Consider the following 18008-nt stretch of genomic DNA (forward strand, 5'->3'; position numbering starts at 1 on the left):
TATTTGCTTTAAAAAGTTAATTCCACAGACTTATTCATGTATTTGATAAATTTAATTAACAAATTAGATGGAAGATAATTTCTTAATGTTTACATTGTTTCACTTTTGTTTATAATGGAAATTTAAAATAAAAAGACAACGTATTTTTGTATAATACTTTCTATTGTTTATGGTAGAGTGCCTTAAAAAAAAATGTACATGTACGACTGCACTTTTAATGTTGCATAAAATGTGTCTTTTTATGAAATATTTTAGAAGACGAAGGCTGCGACATTGGCGACAAGCACTATGCTGAAGGCGTGATTCCAGGCACGGTGCCGCTATGCCTCAAATGCATGTGTGACCACGGTGTTGTAAACTGTGATAACAGCGACTGTAGTTTTGACATACCTGAGCAAATTTCCATCACAGGGTACATATACATTTTATACCTTGTTATTATCATCATTTTCCTCTAAATGTTGCTCTTTTAAACCAGGTAGTTCATGTTTTAGATGAATAAGAGCTTGCGACTGTTACCGAGACCTCGCCCTAAGAATTCATAGCATGGTCGATACTATGTGTGGGACGGAGTGGTCTAGCGGTAGAGAGTTGGACTCTACTTCACTTGCCCCATAAACCGTCAGGTTTGAAAGGGAAACTTTACTTAACTTCGATACTATGTTAAGTTAGTGCTGGTCAGAGCTGGGCAGACTAAAAACTAGGATCTAAACTCGGGTTACAAACAAGTGCTCTGACATACGTCTTCAGCGTCACTATTTTTGTATAGAGTATACATTTAAATGCGAGACTTATATTTTGTACTCTCCACCAATAACGTGACGTTATTTTCTAGTCAGCCTTTTCAGCAGCTTTTAATTCAGGTTTTCCATAACAGTAGAAGTAGCGTATGTGTGTATTAATTCATATCTAATTCAATTACTAAGAACTCACTAAATACCCTAATGGGTACCTGACTCACATTAGGGGACCTAGATGCCGCTAGACACGGTGTTACTCTCATTATACTCCATTAAGTAATATAATTATTTTAAATTGTTGCTTTATTTAAAATTTCAAAAAGCTGTCTTTACTATTTAATTGATTTTTATTTATTTTTAAATTAAAATGTCGTTAATATGTTTGTATTACTAAACCTTTATAACAGGTAAACTCTTTTTCACCTGCCCAAGTGAAATTTAGTTTACATTTTACTTATATAGTTAATTTTCTAATGTTTTTTAAACAAAGCTAAAATAAAAATAAAGACAGCCTGAATACATAATTGACTTTAAAGTCATAAACAAACTGTGAATAAAAAAACTTCTAAATAACGTACTACATAGATATAAAGACAGTTTACTAAGTAACTATATGACACATAACAGTATACTTTCAAAAATAAATTTATATTAGATTACACTATCCACAACTGGAAGCTTGTTACAAAAGGACAATTGTCGAGAAATAAAATAATTTATTGACTAACGACAAACCGAGCTACTTTATCTTACAATAAATTAGTTTAATTTATCTATGGTATTTTATCAATAATATTTCAGGTTTCCTGAAGAGTCCACAACGTCTCAACCTGACGATGAATCCTAACTCAAACATTTAAAGATACGAAATTTTGAAAGTTATTTTAATTTATAGATAATAAAAAATGAAAAATTCAATGAATGTTGATTGAGTGATTATTTAAAATTATCAACATTTAAATTATTATTATTTTTAAATACAAATAATGTAGTAGTGAAAGCACGGTTTGCCTTTTTGTGTAGTTTTTACCACAATGTTGTGTGCTTACGAAATCTAAGATCGAAACGTTCATTGTACCTGTTATTGTCTTTATTGTATGAGGGTACTAACACTACCCGTTATATTAGTTTTTTGTTTTCTATACGACTTAGGAATAATAGAAGGGAAAAAGCATTCCATGTATGGAAAGTGATGTTGTGTGTGTCCTGAATTGGTATACAAAAAGTGTAGAACTTGTCACAAAAGAAAAATATGTCAGCAACCATTAATTACAAACACACCTGATGAAAACAACAAAGCCTTGACAATTTTTTTTTTGAAAAACAATGCAAAATATATCTTTAAGTAATTTAACAATACACAATCATGAATTTGCAGTTACAACTATTAAAAAAACGCTAAAATTTCTAGAGTATTTGTATATAACACTACGGGGAATGGCATGCCAGGATATAGACTAGATTTTTAAATTAATTTTCACATACTTAAATTTCTAAAAATAAAATAGAATCTCATAGCAAGATGAATTGCGCATCAAGTGAACAGCAAACAATGCGTAAATAATAGTGCGGGACATAAGTACTTTATAAATTCATATGCGTTTAAAAGAAATGAGAAAATATAGAAATATACTGCGTCCGGTCATTTTAATTTACTCAAAATTTTACCCGAAATATTGAAGTAAATCTTATGTAAAATTGTGTCTATCCATCAGAAACAATTTAAAAACATCGAAAATGAATAATTCAAATTCCGTTTCCGGCAATTCGCTGAAAAATAAATACAGAACTACAAATCTGATGTAACATTTAAACATGAAATTCCATCAACCTAGCTATAACGGTGCTCAAGTTGTCGTGTACACAGAATTACAGACATACATACACACAAACAGACGCACGAACAGATATACAGACAAGCTTGCAAAACTAACTTTTATCCGACTAAGGGAGGTCTATAACGTCGAGATTTTGAAAATCTCTATTTTGATGTTTCGCACTATTACAATACTTCTTCTTTACTCCGTAAACGAAAAAGTAAAAAAAAATAACTATTAAGGCTATTTACATGCTATGATACCAGCGGAAGTGTACACTGCTGACAGAAAGATCTCCGTGGATAGGAATAAAGCTAGCACCCTGGGTCCTCCAGGTTGGACGTTGAACTTTCTTAAATCAGTTTGACCTGTACACACACAAAAAAAACACTAAAACTGAACATGGATTGGGAGAGGGTGTAGTTGATTCATTACTAAACCACTTGAGCAATTGTGCATTAAAGTTTTCATCGATAACTTCTTCAATTTACCGTAGCTTCAAATGACGCCAAAGAAAATGACAACTGCGTGCTGTTAGGAACCGCATGCCAAAAATTAGTAAAAAAAGACATTGACAAGAAACATCAAAAATGCCATATGGTGTCTGCAAAAGGTGTCACTTGTGTCTGCTCTGATGCTGACGAACTTTCTGCTATTCGCCGAATCAAAAAATGTGTTTAGAAAGCATAACTAAAGGGACGAGTAGTTTCACGTGCCGTGTACTGAAATTTAACATTTAAGGTTGAGATTGAGTTTGAGTTTGAGTGAGGTTGAGTGAGGTTGAGGGTAAGTTGAGATTGAGGTAGAGATTGAGGTAGAGATTGAGGTTGAGATTGAGGTTGAGATTGAGGTAGAGATTGTTGAGATTGAGGTAGAGATTGAGGTAGAGATTGAGGTAGAGATTGTTGAGATTGAGGTAGAGATTGAGGTTGAGATTGAGGTAGGGATTGAGGTTGAGATTGAGGTAAAAATTGAGGTAGAGATTGCGGTAGAGATCGGGGTAGAGATTGGGGTAGAGATTGAGGTAGAGATTGAGGTAGAGATTGTTGAGATTGAGGTAGAGATTGAGGTTGAGATTGAGGTAGAGATTGAGGTTGAGATTGAGGTAGAGATGGAGGTAGAGATTGTTGTTGAGATTGAAGTAGAGATTGAGGTAGCGATTGAGGTAGAGTTTGTTGTTGAGATTGAGGTAGGGATTGAGGTAGAGATTGAGGTAGAGATTGAGGTAGAGATCGGGATTGAGATTGAGGTTGAGATTGAGGTTGAGATTGAGGTAGAGATTGTTGTTGAGATTGAGGTAGAGATTGAGGTAGGGATTGAGGTTAAGAATGAGGTAGAGATTGAGGTTGAGATTGAGGTAGAGATTGAGGTTGAGATTGAGGTAGAGATTGTTGTTGAGGTTGAGGTAGAGATTGAGTTAGGGATTGAGGTTGAGATTGAGGTAGAAATTGAGGTAGAGATTGCGGTAGAGATTGCGGTAGAGATCGGGGTAGAGATTGAGGTTGAGATTGAGGTAGAGATTGAGGTTGAGATTTAGGTAGAGATTGAGGTAGAGATTGTTGTTGAGATTGAGGTAGAGATTGAGGTAGAGATTGAGGTAGGGATTGAGGTAGAGATTGAGGTAGAGATTGCGGTAGAGATTGCGGTAGAGATGGAGGTAGAGATTGTTGTTGAGATTGAGGTAGAGATTGAGTAAGAGATTGAGGTAGAGATTGAGGCAGAGATTGGGATTGAGGTTGAGGCCTTGTGGATATATCTAAGCATTCACAAACCATTCAGTTCCGGGACTTCTGGGTAGCATATAGCATATTTGAGCTAACCACGTAGTCTTTATTTCAGACCGAATTTGCCTCTTAGAAACTAGATAGAAATTTGATAAAAATTAATTCGCCAAGTATAAAGAAATATATAACCCTTCATTTATCTGCCCTAATATATTTAGGGGTGGAAAAGTATGTTTTTTTTAAAAATAAGATGAAAATAAGTTTTTGAATATTTTCAAGTAAGATGATAATTTATCAATTGCCGAAGCATGCGTTGATTGTTTCATGTTTGAACAAATGAAATTTGCTAATCACGTTTAATTACATAATTTTGTTAGATCTGATGCCTAATAGTTCTTTTAAAAATCATGTAAGATTTTTTTCGGTTTGGTTTATAGTGGCTCTTCAGACAGGCCGTTGATAACTCTTCTAAAAGTTCTTATTTAAGGGCTTTAAATTACTTTAAGTTAGTACGGTAAAGTAAAAGGCTACTTATCTTCACATTTGTGAAAACAGCTGGAGGGTAATTAAGTGTTTCAAGCTGTTACGTTTAAAGGGAAGATAATATCAAATAATCGATCATAGCAAGCGCGGATGAGGGCTGTTGTTTTGTACGAATGCACGTCAAACTGCACGCAACATTGCACCAAATTTTAAACTCTCGTCAACCCATATGATACACCCACACTCGAATAATTAGCGACGAACTTAGTCATAAGGCTAAATCGATATCGACACTAGGGCACTCATGTAGTTGATCAGATTTAAACATTGAAACACAATTAAAACAAATTCAAGAGATGGTTAAATTATATTTTAAATTATTTTAAATTATGAAAACAATTAATTAATTTAAAAAGTATAAACTGTTTACGGGGATAGGGGGAATGATTTAAAAAGAAACAAATCTTATGATATATGATATTTTACTTTGTGTTCTTACCTGCCGAAATAATCACTTTTAAGTTCATTAATAATTAAATTTTCATATAATTAAATTATTCAATTTTATAAAAGTTTAAGACAACGTTTTATTGTAATAATTAGTGTTATCCCACAGATTAAAGCAATTTTATTTTAAAAACTACTGCCGATTTTGCTTTTAGCTTAAAAGTGCGATTGCCAATTTATTTATGAGGCGATTATTATTAATGAAATGATAAGAGTTAAGGCATTGGTTGCATGGAAAACACATCATATAAAGTTATTTGGATAATACAATGATATAAGAGGCTATGTTTATATAACCATGTTGTTTTTGATGACGTGGAAGAAGTGGCTCCCAGTCAAACCCCCTGGGCATAAACCCCCTGAACATACCCCCCCCCCCCCCGACATAAACCCCTGGACATAAACCACCTGCGTCATAAACCCCCAAGACAACAGGTGTAGATTATAGAAATAGTATCTACCTTTAGTGTGTATTATCTACAAATGCGACAAGTGTTAATTTCAGACTTTTTTTTATTCCTGAGGGGTGGGCACATGAAAATTTCGAGGGGGATAGAGGATGACTAAATTTTTCGGGAGTGATACTGGTAAATGTATATTTTCTATATACAATCAATTGTCATTAAAGGTGGCGTTAGACTTTCTTCGGTGGGCTATGCCCCCTCCCCCACACACACACCCCGTACCCCTCCACAGTTGCCTGAAAGAAAATCTAAATGCAACTTTTGTCAAGTTTGAGCTTAGGTGCAAGGTTCAGGGGTATGGCTACGACTATATCTAGTATGCATATGCAGTAACTACGTGCCTATCGACGTTAAATACGGTTAAAATGTCGATTCTGGACAAACATTATTTTCCAATAACGAAAAACACAAATACAAGCACAAAAGAAAACAGAAACGGAAACAAACGTAAATTAATCGATTTTTTTCTAGGATTATTATCGCAAGTAGTATTTGACATTTAACCGATTATGCTTTAGTAATGAGCGCGTATTTAATTTTTTAATTTAAAAAAAAAAAAAAACCTTTGCCGTGTATCAGTTTTAAGTCATTACATAGACTCCCCTCTATTACTTATAATAAGGCAATGCGATGCAAAAAAAAAAAAAAATCACGGCATGTGATGATCTTTACTTTTATTGATCGAAAATCTATAGCAATGACGGAATGACACACTACTTAACCGCTTTTATAAATAAATAAATAAATAAATAAATAAATAAATAAATAAATAAATAAATATATATATATATATATATATATATATATATATATATATATATATATATATATATATATATATATATATATATATATATATATATATATATGAAGTAACCAGAACTCTATCTGCAAAAATATTAATCCCAACAAACCAGTGAACGATAACGTAGGGAATATCATAACAAGTTAGGCAGAACATACACACAGATGTGTTCAACACTTTGAGGAAATTAATAATAAAAAGATGCATGATTACTAAGAAATATGAATAACTGGTAATAGCAATATAGTGCAAAAAATGAAAAATTGCTATCTTGTAAATGAATTTCTGATGCTCCAGATTTGGGATCAATAATTGTCTTCTTCTAATCAATAATAACTCTGTAAATTTTCAATGGTAAATGATTAAATCAAATTTTAAAATTTGATCATATTTTTATTGACCGTTTCATACTGTAGCAAAATTGATACATACTGTTATTTTGCAAAAAAATACATTACTTGATAGAATAATTCAATTTTATTATTATTTATGCTCTCTACATACCACAGCCCACATTGTAATATTTTTTTTTACTCAAAAATATTTCACAAAATTAATTCATGAAATGAAGGGTTAAGTCCGAGCAAAAAGTTCTGAAAGGCACATAACCCTTATATTTCCATACTTTAAGAGATAAATCTGATACACTAATGTTTCTTTTTTCTAAATACAGCAAATAAAGTTGAATCTACTAAGAACTAGAATAACTAGGTCTTAATTTTAAAAACAGAAAAATTAAATCATGTTAAAATTAAAATTGTATTAGTACTAGCACACGATATGACACATTTGTGAACAAATGACTAAATTAGTTTTAAGACTACAACAAGACTTGTACAAAAACGTTGGTTTTAAAATTTGTAATTGAAAAGAAAATACATTTCTCAACAAGCTAAAAAGGTGAACATGTTACTTTTTAGTTGAACCTGAATAATGAAGCGTATAAGTAAAATATGTTAGTTAAACCACACAAAATTTCATAAGACTATTTTCCTTTTCTTATTACTGCACTTTCATTAGATTCCATCCATGTAATTTGTTTTCCCTTCTTCCCTTTTAGCAAAGTGTTTGCCATTCGTTCAGCTTTTTCATTCCCTCCAAATACTTTTTTTGATTAGCTTAAATTGTAATGCTTCATTATTTTTGTCTTGTTGCTGCCTCTCAAATTCCTGGTAGTTCATAAAAGCAGACTTTATAAAGTGTTGTTGCATCTTGTCCTCTGCACTTTTCTGTCTTAAAGAACTTGTTCTGGTATGTCGTAAATTTAAACTAGGTATTACTGCTGATTTTGAGTATCTTTCCTTTTGAGTTTTTACTTTTAAATGATGCTCAAGACGCAGCATTTCCTCTGCTCCTTGAATTTTTTTTTCTCGTAGTGATCTTCTTTTTTTTTACCTCAGTAAAACTTGAGAACATCTTGTTACCACTGAGAGGTTGAGTTTGTGCCACTGGAATTGTCATAATTGCAGATTCCCACTTTGATTCTGGGTCTGTTCAAATGCTCATCCGCTTAACCAACAAACTGGACAACACTTTATTAAATAACACTTGTAAAAGTGTGTTTATGGCTGCCAGTTGTTTTTCCCCTTTTAGGATCTATCCCTGTTGTCTGAAAAAACTGGTATTTGTTAAATGAAAACAAAAAAATAACATACCTTTATTGTTTATGGTCAGATTAAAAAAAAATCATACTGATCTATGATCAGATCGACATCCACTATTCAAATATGTACTTTTATATTTTTGTACACAAATTAAATTTTTGCATTGTTAACTAGGCCTATATTAGAGCAGATTGCGTTTTGTTTGTTAGTTAAGATTAATAATTAGTATAATTCTATATTTTTTACGTAACCTTTTTAAAAAGAATAGTTATTCGAAATGGTGTTATTAATTTGACGAAAATTTCATTATAATAGTCTGATACTTAAGATAAAGTAGCACGACTCGGTTTTAAGATTTTATGTTTGGATTCGGGTTGGGGTATGGGGTGGAGGTTCTATTGAGAAAATCTCAAAGCGTGAAGGGAACGGGCATTGTTTATTTGAATACCTAGTAGAAAAATTAATTTGCAAAAGAAATGTGGCACATCGTTGTGTTTTGTGTGTTTTGTTTTGCCGTAGGACTTTTGTCTTTTAGCTTTGACTTTCAACGTTGCCAGAGATTCGTTTCTAAAAAAAGCGGGTTCAGCTTCAAGTCAAAATACAATACAGTTTTTGGGTAATCCAATAAATATACTAGACATGAGTTATAACAACCGAGGTGACACACTTTATTTATCCGCTTGGTCGAGCCCAGTATATGATACCCGTAAGTTATTTTTATGCTTCAAAACATACACAAAGACTGTTCGTTTAACAAAACAGGTAGAGTTTTTTTCCAGGCATCTCTTCGGGGGTGTTCCGTCCCCCCCCCCCCCCCCACGAAGAAAGTCTACCGCCCACACCCCGAAGGAGATGGAATTTATATAGTAAACACACTTTTACTAGTGTCCGACCCCCCCCCCCCCGAAAATATCGAGTGCATCCCCGGAGAAAAAGTCTGGAAGAAACACTGAAAACAGGTAGGCCTACTAAAATTTAGCTTCATTCAAGCCACGGGCCACAATTTGCTAGTGAATTAGGCTCCCTAATGGTACTGATAATCTGAGCGCGAGGTCAGGAAATTAATGCGCGGCATATTTTAAAGCAGTTCGTAACCGCGCAGTCGAGCAGCTTAGTGCCCTTTAATGTAACCTTGGGTCATAGAGATTTTAGACAAGTACAGAAAAAGCGGTACCTCGCGTCCAAAGGGTTAATAAGCTACCTACACTTTAGGTTTTTGTTTAATGTTTAATTATTTAATTATTGGTTCATTTTATTATATAACTAGGCATGCTGCTTAGCTTCGCTTAGGTTTACAAAAACATTGAGAATTTGAATGCTTAATTAATTAGTGATTTGATGTTATGTGTAGTGCTCATATAAGGCGCCGGTCAGTCTTCGTAGACTTTTAGACTAAGCGTCACTGGCCCCCGTGTCCTTTCGCCCCAAGGCAGAATCCTTGGTTATGGTTATGGTTATGGTTATGGTTATGGTTATGGTTATGGTTATATTTATGGTTATGGTTATGGTTATATTTATGGTTATGGTTATGGTTATGGTTATGGTTATGGTTATGGTTATGGTTATGGTTATGGTTATGGTTATGGTTATGGTTATGGTTATGGTTATGGTTATGGTTATGGTTATGGTTATGGTTATGGTTATGGTTATGGTTATGGTTATGGTTATGGTTATGGTTATGGTTATGGTTATGGTTATGGTTATGGTTATGGTTATGGTTATGGTTATGGTTATGGTTATGGTTATGGTTATGGTTATGGTTATGGTTATGGTTATGGTTATGGTTATGGTTATGGTTATGGTTATGGTTATGGTTATGGTTATGGTTATGGTTATGGTTATGGTTATGGTTATGGTTATGGTTATGGTTATGGTTATGGTTATGGTTATGGTTATGGTTATGGTTATGGTTATGGTTATGGTTATGGTTATGGTTATGGTTATGGTTATGGTTATGGTTATGGTTATGGTTATGGTTATGGTTATCGTTATATTTATGGTTATATTTATGGTTATATTTATGGTTATGGTTATGGTTATGGTTATATTTATGGTTATGGTTATGGTTATGGTTATATTTATGGTTATGGTTATGGTTATGGTTATGGTTATGGTTATGGTTATGGTTATGGTTATGGTTATGGTTATGGTTATGGTTATGGTTATGGTTATGGTTATGGTTATGGTTATGGTTATGGTTATGGTTATGGTTATGGTTATGGTTATGGTTATGGTTATGGTTATGGTTATGGTTATGGTTATGGTTATGGTTATGGTTATGGTTATGGTTATGGTTATGGTTATGGTTTGGTTATGGTTATGGTTATGGTTATGGTTATGGTTATGGTTATGGTTATGGTTATGGTTATGGTTATGGTTATGGTTATGGTTATGGTTATGGTTATGGTTATGGTTATGGTTATGGTTATGGTTATGGTTATGGTTATGGTTATGGTTATGGTTATGGTTATGGTTATGGTTATGGTTATGGTTATGGTTATGGTTATGGTTATGGTTATGGTTATGGTTATGGTTATGGTTATGGTTATGGTTATGGTTATGGTTATGGTTATGGTTATGGTTATGGTTATGGTTATGGTTATGGTTATGGTTTGGTTATGGTTATGGTTACGGTTATGGTTACGGTTATGGTTACATTTATGGTTACATTTATGGTTACATTTACGGTTACATTTATATTTACATTTATGGTTACATTTATATTTACATTTATGGTTACATTTATGGTTACATTTATGATTACATTTATGGTTACATTTATGGTTACATTTATGGTTACATTTATGGTTTCACTAAACCTATCTCAGCTTTAAAAAAAAACAAGGTCACACGACTAAAAATACACAATTGGTAAGGCTTTGGTGAAACCCTAACAAATTGTATTTTAACACGTTTTTAACACGTTTTTCTTATCTTAGCTTCGCGTTTGTTTGTGGGTTTGTTGTTAAAATTGACAACGAAAATTAGCCCACTTCTGATTGCTCTAGAGATCTGAAATTCGGCATGCAGGCTATTTTCGCCTAACAATTTCAGATGCAATCATAAAAACTAGCAATTAGAGACCTAAATTAGCTTAATTAAATTACGCCCCTAGCACCCTAAAATTGGGGACATGATTTCTCAAAAACGCATGTAAATTTATAAAGTACTAATAATATCCCGCACTTTTATACACATTTTATTAGGCGTTCACTTGGTGAGGGACGGAGTGGTCTAGCGGTAGAGAGCTGGACTGCTAACCTGTTAGTCTCGAATCCGAGTTCAAGTCAGTAGACCGTCCCAGAGTCCACCCAACTCTGATGGGTACCTAAAGGCGGCATAAAGTAAAGGCGGCTGGGCATAGTGCTGACCACACTATATTTTCATATGCCGAGGTCACAGAAACAAGTGAACTCTACTTCGGGCACACAACAACGAATTTTGGAAATTTGATGGTGAACGTACCCACGTTTTTTGTCATAAAATGTATGAACAGTCATCACAAGAACCTGCACAGCTCGAGGAAGCACAGAATCTACGAGCAGTCATTGGTAGATCCCCTAGGGTCGGAAGAAAAATTTATTTTCTACTTTTTAGTCCACAAGAAAAACGTGGTTTTTTAAAAAGTTTTTTTTAAGTATTTTATTTAACCTTATATAAGGGACTAGATTGCAGCAACGCTGACGGGTGTTCTGGTTAGTCGGCGTGGTCGAGTCGGTAGAGCTCATGGTTGTTAAACTTTAAAAAGTTTCGAATTCAAACCTTCAGGCAGGTAAGACTAGATCACTTTCAACACTAAAAATTAAGAACGAATAAGAAGAAGTATAAACATGCTTTAACATATTTATGTCTATGATGGAATTTTAAAATCTCATATGGAGCAGCTAAAGTATATCTCACTAAACGTATTAATCATTTTACAAAATCAAGAGCATAAAAAACATATCTAAATAATGAGCAATTTAATTTTAAATTAAACCGGGAGTGGTCTCCCCTAAACTTTCTCGAATATTCATAATAATAAATAACACTAACGGGGATGGCAACTCGGGGTAGAGACATGATTAATAATTTATTTTTAATTACTTAAACTTTATAAAATGGAATGGTATCTCGTAGAAAAATGATTTGCACACCAAGTTAACGCAAAACAAAATGTGTATAAAAGTGCGGAATATTATTAGTAGATTGTAAATTCGCATGCGGTTTTTTTTGAGAAATCGGATATTGCAAAAATTACTGTTTCCAATAAACGGATATAATTCACAATTTTACAGAAGGCTGAGAATTATATTTTTCACTTACATGTGACATTTCATGTATCTATCTGAAAAAGTACTCAAGTTATAGGCTTTAGAATATTTGGTACTCAAGTTATTGTGTTTTTACAGACACACACACACACATACACACACCCATACATACACACACAGACATACAAACTAGATTGCAAAACAATGTCTTTTCGACTCATAGCTAAAAAAGTCTTTTACAAAACTACATACTAATATAATATAAATACACAATCAGGACTTATCAAATATAAAATGTACAGAATGTTTATATTATTTTTTAAATCCTCCATTTTAAGTAGTAGTTGATTTCTTCGTTTAACTCCATTGTAGCCTAACAGATGAGGAATGGAACCCACTGATAAATTTTTGCATATGGTTTGGAAAATCCTTGCTAGGCCACTGTTTTATACACATTTGTGGTGGCTAATTTTAAAGAAGTTTATTTTAAATTAATAATAAAATAAAAAAAGTGTTTTAAAATACCGACTCAGCTATAAGGCATCTTTGACAGCCGTCTCCTAATTAAAATGAGTAGCTTTTAATAATGACCCGCTGTGCTGCACACAGCTTAAAAATTGAGTAGATTAAAGTGAAATTCAAATTCAGCTAACTCAAATTTAATTCAGTTGTTGCAATCGATAATTAAAATGTAAGTAGCTGTAAAGTTTATAAGGGACATTAGATGTAGCAGCCGATTGCTTTTTGTGTTAACCACTCTTAGTGTTACGATGACGATTGCTATGCTTGCGTTACTTTCATTGGCTCTGTGTGGAGTCTTCACACAGACTTACGGTAAAGTACAATATTTAAAACAAAAATATTCAATTTAGCAAAGCGATTTCCACCAAAAGCATACTATATAAATTGTGTTTATTTGAAAATGTCCACAGCCGACAAATACAGTGTGACCGTGAAGACAGGTGATGTTGATAGTGCAGGAACCAATGCCAACGTCTATATTATCTTGGTTGGTTACCGTGGTCGTACAGAGAAAATCGAGCTGGGAAAAGGCAAGGATGAACTGTTTGAGACCGGCAGCACCGACGTCTTTGAAGTACGACGGGACGATTTTATTGCTATTAACGATAACTATGCTTTTTTTCTGTAAAAATAATAAAAACAAATTATAGAAGACATTACAATTATTCAGATGTTTGAAAAAAAGTTTGCTTATTGCGAGCATGGTGATTATTTGCAGTTTTAGCGATCATTACGTAAACACTTTCTTAAAGCTTGCCTAATTGTATAAATCAGCAATTTGCTTTGTTTAATAGGTATCTTCTGATGTCTTTATTAATATACTTTCACAAATGAAAATTATCATTGGACACGACAATGCAGGAGAAGCACCTGGATGGTTTCTTGATACAGTAAGTGCAGTAGTTAACATGTTTTAGAAAGTGCCTTACATTTCGTTTTCGGATTTCGTGCCCTGAGTTAAACTGTTTTATCTTTAATAAATTGTGTTTGCAGTGGGTGTTACTGACCTAGGCAAGCGTTCTCTCTTAAAGTGAACTGCAAACACAGCCTCTAGGGTTTATAGGAGGCAACGTTGTGGAATATGTTATATTAATGCGCACTTTATTTTGCTTGTTTTACTGAGGCACACATCCACGTCTTCCTCTTATGCTAAACGGAACCGAAATCAGGAGCCCACTAGTTAACGTATGGGTTGTGGCGAAGGCCAGGAAACATCTTCAACTCCAATACTTGTATACTCTCTTGTTTTAAGGTGAAGGTCACTAAACATCTTCAACTCCATTACTTGTATAATCACTTGTTTTAAGGTGAAAGTCAAGAAATATTTTACTGAAAAAGAGACCTCATCGATGATAAATTATTACAAAAGACTCAGCGCCTGCCAAGATGACAGGGGGGGTCAGCCCCCAATAGAAATGTTTAGCGACTTAATCAGCAACAACGAGGTGAGTAAGGTAACTTGACTTTTAGAAAACAAAATAGTCTCACTGCACTCGGTATACGCGACAAAGTTAAAAAAAAACAGAAAAAAAAACAAAGTAAACTATTTCAAGAATTAACGACATATTTTAATGTTGTTGTGTTTTACTTTCTTGTATACGAAGTATAGTGGAATTATTGTAATCGTGCAATAAAATCTAAATCGAGATTTTCACAAACCTCGACGTTTTACACACCCCCCCCCCTTCTAAGTTGAAAAACTTGCAATTTTTGTCCGTATGTCTGTGTGTCTGCAAACGCGATAATTTGATTGCCTGTTCAATTTTATTGACGATGCTTTATATATAGGTATTGTATCAAATTCGTAGTTCCGAATCAACTTTTGAACGCGTTCTGGTAACGGAAGTGGTACTTACTCTACTTTAGGTTTCTGAAAAGCCAATAACTTGAGTACCGTTTCATAAGCAATGTTTTAATACATTACTAATTTTCTGCTCTTTTATACACACGCTGATTGCGTTTAATTAGTGTTCACTTTTTCCCCACTCGGCTGTCTTCTTTTCACAAACTTTTTTGTAACCTGCTTCCTCTATCGTCAGTATGTCGTTATTGATCGAAACGGGTGGGCGAATTTTTATATAACAACGAGGGATGGCAAATCGGGACACAGACATAATTTTTAATCAATTATAATTACTTAAAACTTAAAAAAAATAGAATCTCCTAGAAAAAAAGAATTGCGCACTAAGTAAAAGTGTGTATAATAGTGTGTAATAATAGTATACATTCATATGCGTTAATAGATAAAACGAAAATAGAGGTAAAGTACGACTTTCGTCCAATGGAAATTACTCAAAATTTGACAGAAGGCAGACAATTAGATTTTTTACAACTATTTGAATTTTTTTTTATCTATCTGAAAAAAGTTGAAAAACCAAAAAGTAGAATATGGTTCACTTCCTTTTCCCCGAAATCGCTCAAAAGTTGACAAATAACTTCACATTTTATACATCACTTAGATATGAAATTTCATTAACCTAGCTGTAACAGTACTCAAGTTATCGTGTTCACAGACCTACATACACACACACACACACACACACACACACACAAAACACACATACATACCACAAAATTGCCAAAAAAAGTCAGACTCAAGGAGGTGTAAAGCGTCGATATTAGTGAAAAATGTCGATTTCGATTTTTTGCACGATTACAATATTTTTTCTGTACTTCGTATACGAGAAAGTAAAAAGAGAAAATAAAAGCTTTTCTTTATACATATTATAATACTCTACTATTTAAATAACTATAAAGGAAAGCGTGCTTCGCTTCCCAAATATTAATATAATTATACAATACATATTATAGCGAACCACGCTTTTGTTTATAGTTATTTGAAAATGTATAGAAGTATTATATTTGGAAAGAAAATCATTTATGCTCTCCTTTTTATTGCATTATTACTTACACACTTGTAATTAAATAGTTCTTATGCGTTTGTTAAGTTTGTCAGTATTAAACAGATGAATTAATTTAAGAAAAACAAATTCTGAAGCCCAGTAGGACTGGAAATGCCGTCTCTATTAGTTATACAAGAAAAGAGTAGTGGAAATCACTCCCGTTTTAATAGAAGTAAAAGATTCGTGTAATAATTATGAAGGTAATAAGATAAGTGTTTATAAAAAGAAAGCATCAAATAGGACTATATGTAGTTCGGCGGGTCTGTGCGTATAAGGGATGGGAGCCATTAACGAAATCCAACTACATCAGCTTCGAAAACAAACTGATTGGGGTTAAATACTGATTGGTTGAAGTCAACAATTGATTAGTTTAATTCAGGGGCAGAACTACAGTGCCCTAATGATTGTTTTGTAAAGAAGATTACCGTAGCTGCGGTTGGATTATGTTTATTCTACAGACACCACTCCATGCTCTTGTATATTCTTTTTCCTTTTGTTTTTTAAACCACTAAAGCCGAGTCCTCTTTCTCCTACAATAAAACTTATCAAAGATAAACATACGTTCAAACCACTTCAATGACTTTTTTCCCTTTTTTAAATAGTCAAAAAGGGATGTTCATACGCTCCTTTTAATAGATTTTGTACTAAACAATAAAGCAATTGTTTCTCTAAATTATTTTTTTTTATAAAGTACTTACTAATGAATAACATTGTATAAAAAGGAAAAGTATTTACAATTAATAATAGAAATACAAAAAACATAAAAATAAACATAACACGAAACACCATTACTTATACAAAGCTTTTATGGTTTATTTTCTCTTGACCGACAAGATGTTTAGATGTCTTAAAGCATAAATAAAATAAAACTGATTTTCACAAAACACATTAATGCAAAATATATATACTAGCGTACCCGTCCCCCGCGCGTTGCCGCGGGGATAGAAGAAAGTTTGACGAAATATATTAGAAGGATTTCGCCAACGCGTTACCAATCATATGCTCTTAGACGCGTGACCGTCTTTTCTAAAAGTGAGTTATTTAAATGTAAACAATGCCTGCGCTTGGATCATAAATAGCGGGACACGGGTTTACCTACACTACCGCATGAAAACATTGAGTGTACATTAATCACTCACCGAAATAATATGGTAGAACACACTTCGGTGACCGCCCATGTGTCAGAGACGTAGAGGGGCGCTCTCATGGCCCCCACCCCCCGATTACACTACCGCAAAGGCGCGGCGTACGACCCCTGGCCCCTTAAAACTAACCGGCGCCATCGTGCCAAATAGTATCCTGTTAATGAAGCAGATTTCGTCATTCGCTAAAGTGACACAAATGAACATGATTATTTCTTTAACACTTAAAAAAAGTATTTGACGTGTTTTAAACATCAGTGTGACTGATGCAATACGCTAGCGTTACTAATGGTCTATTATTAGATGCTCAATCTCAATTTCTGACTGGATTTTCTAATAAAATATGCTTATTGCATCATTCGCAAAGTGACGAAACTCTACAGTAGGCTCCTCATATTCAAAAAGCTTTTTTTTTCATCTTTCGCAAGATGACGAAACTGTACAGAAGGATTTCCTCTCGTTACAAAGTTATTTTTATAAGCCTGTTGTAGTTATACCGCTGAATATAGTAGTACCCCTTACTCGCTACGCAGGACGCTCGATTAACAGATGTCAAGTGCGAACACAGTCGCTCTAAAACTCTGGGCGCCAAGCCGAGAATTGACGAAAGTTGTACCCTATATGGCGCCGCCCAAAAGAAACTTTAGTTTTCTTTCTCGCAGAAATATTCTCGGGAATATACTCATCTATTCCTTAAAGTGTCATGGCACTCGGATGAACCGCATCCGAGTTTAATTTTTATATACCGTGTATAAAGGAAAAATTCGCTTCCCCCCACCCCCGGGGCGCCGCCCTTGCAATAATAAAAAATATTTTTTTTTGCAGAACCCTACCATTGAGTGATCTAATCATCTCCCAAAGTTTCATAGTACACGGATGAACGATGTGAAACCGAAATAGACTTTTATTTTTATAAACCGTATATAGAGAAAAATCGCAGCCTCCCGTGGCGCCACCCTTGCGAAATTAAAAAAGGATTTTTTTTACAGAACCCTTTCCTGAATTGTTCTAATCAACTCCCCAAAGTTTGATGGCGATCAGATA

Source organism: Physella acuta, unplaced genomic scaffold (assembly GCF_028476545.2).
Source record: "Physella acuta isolate Inbredline_101_S28 unplaced genomic scaffold, ASM2847654v3 ptg001123l, whole genome shotgun sequence".
NCBI classification, from domain to species: Eukaryota; Metazoa; Mollusca; class Gastropoda; family Physidae; genus Physella; species Physella acuta.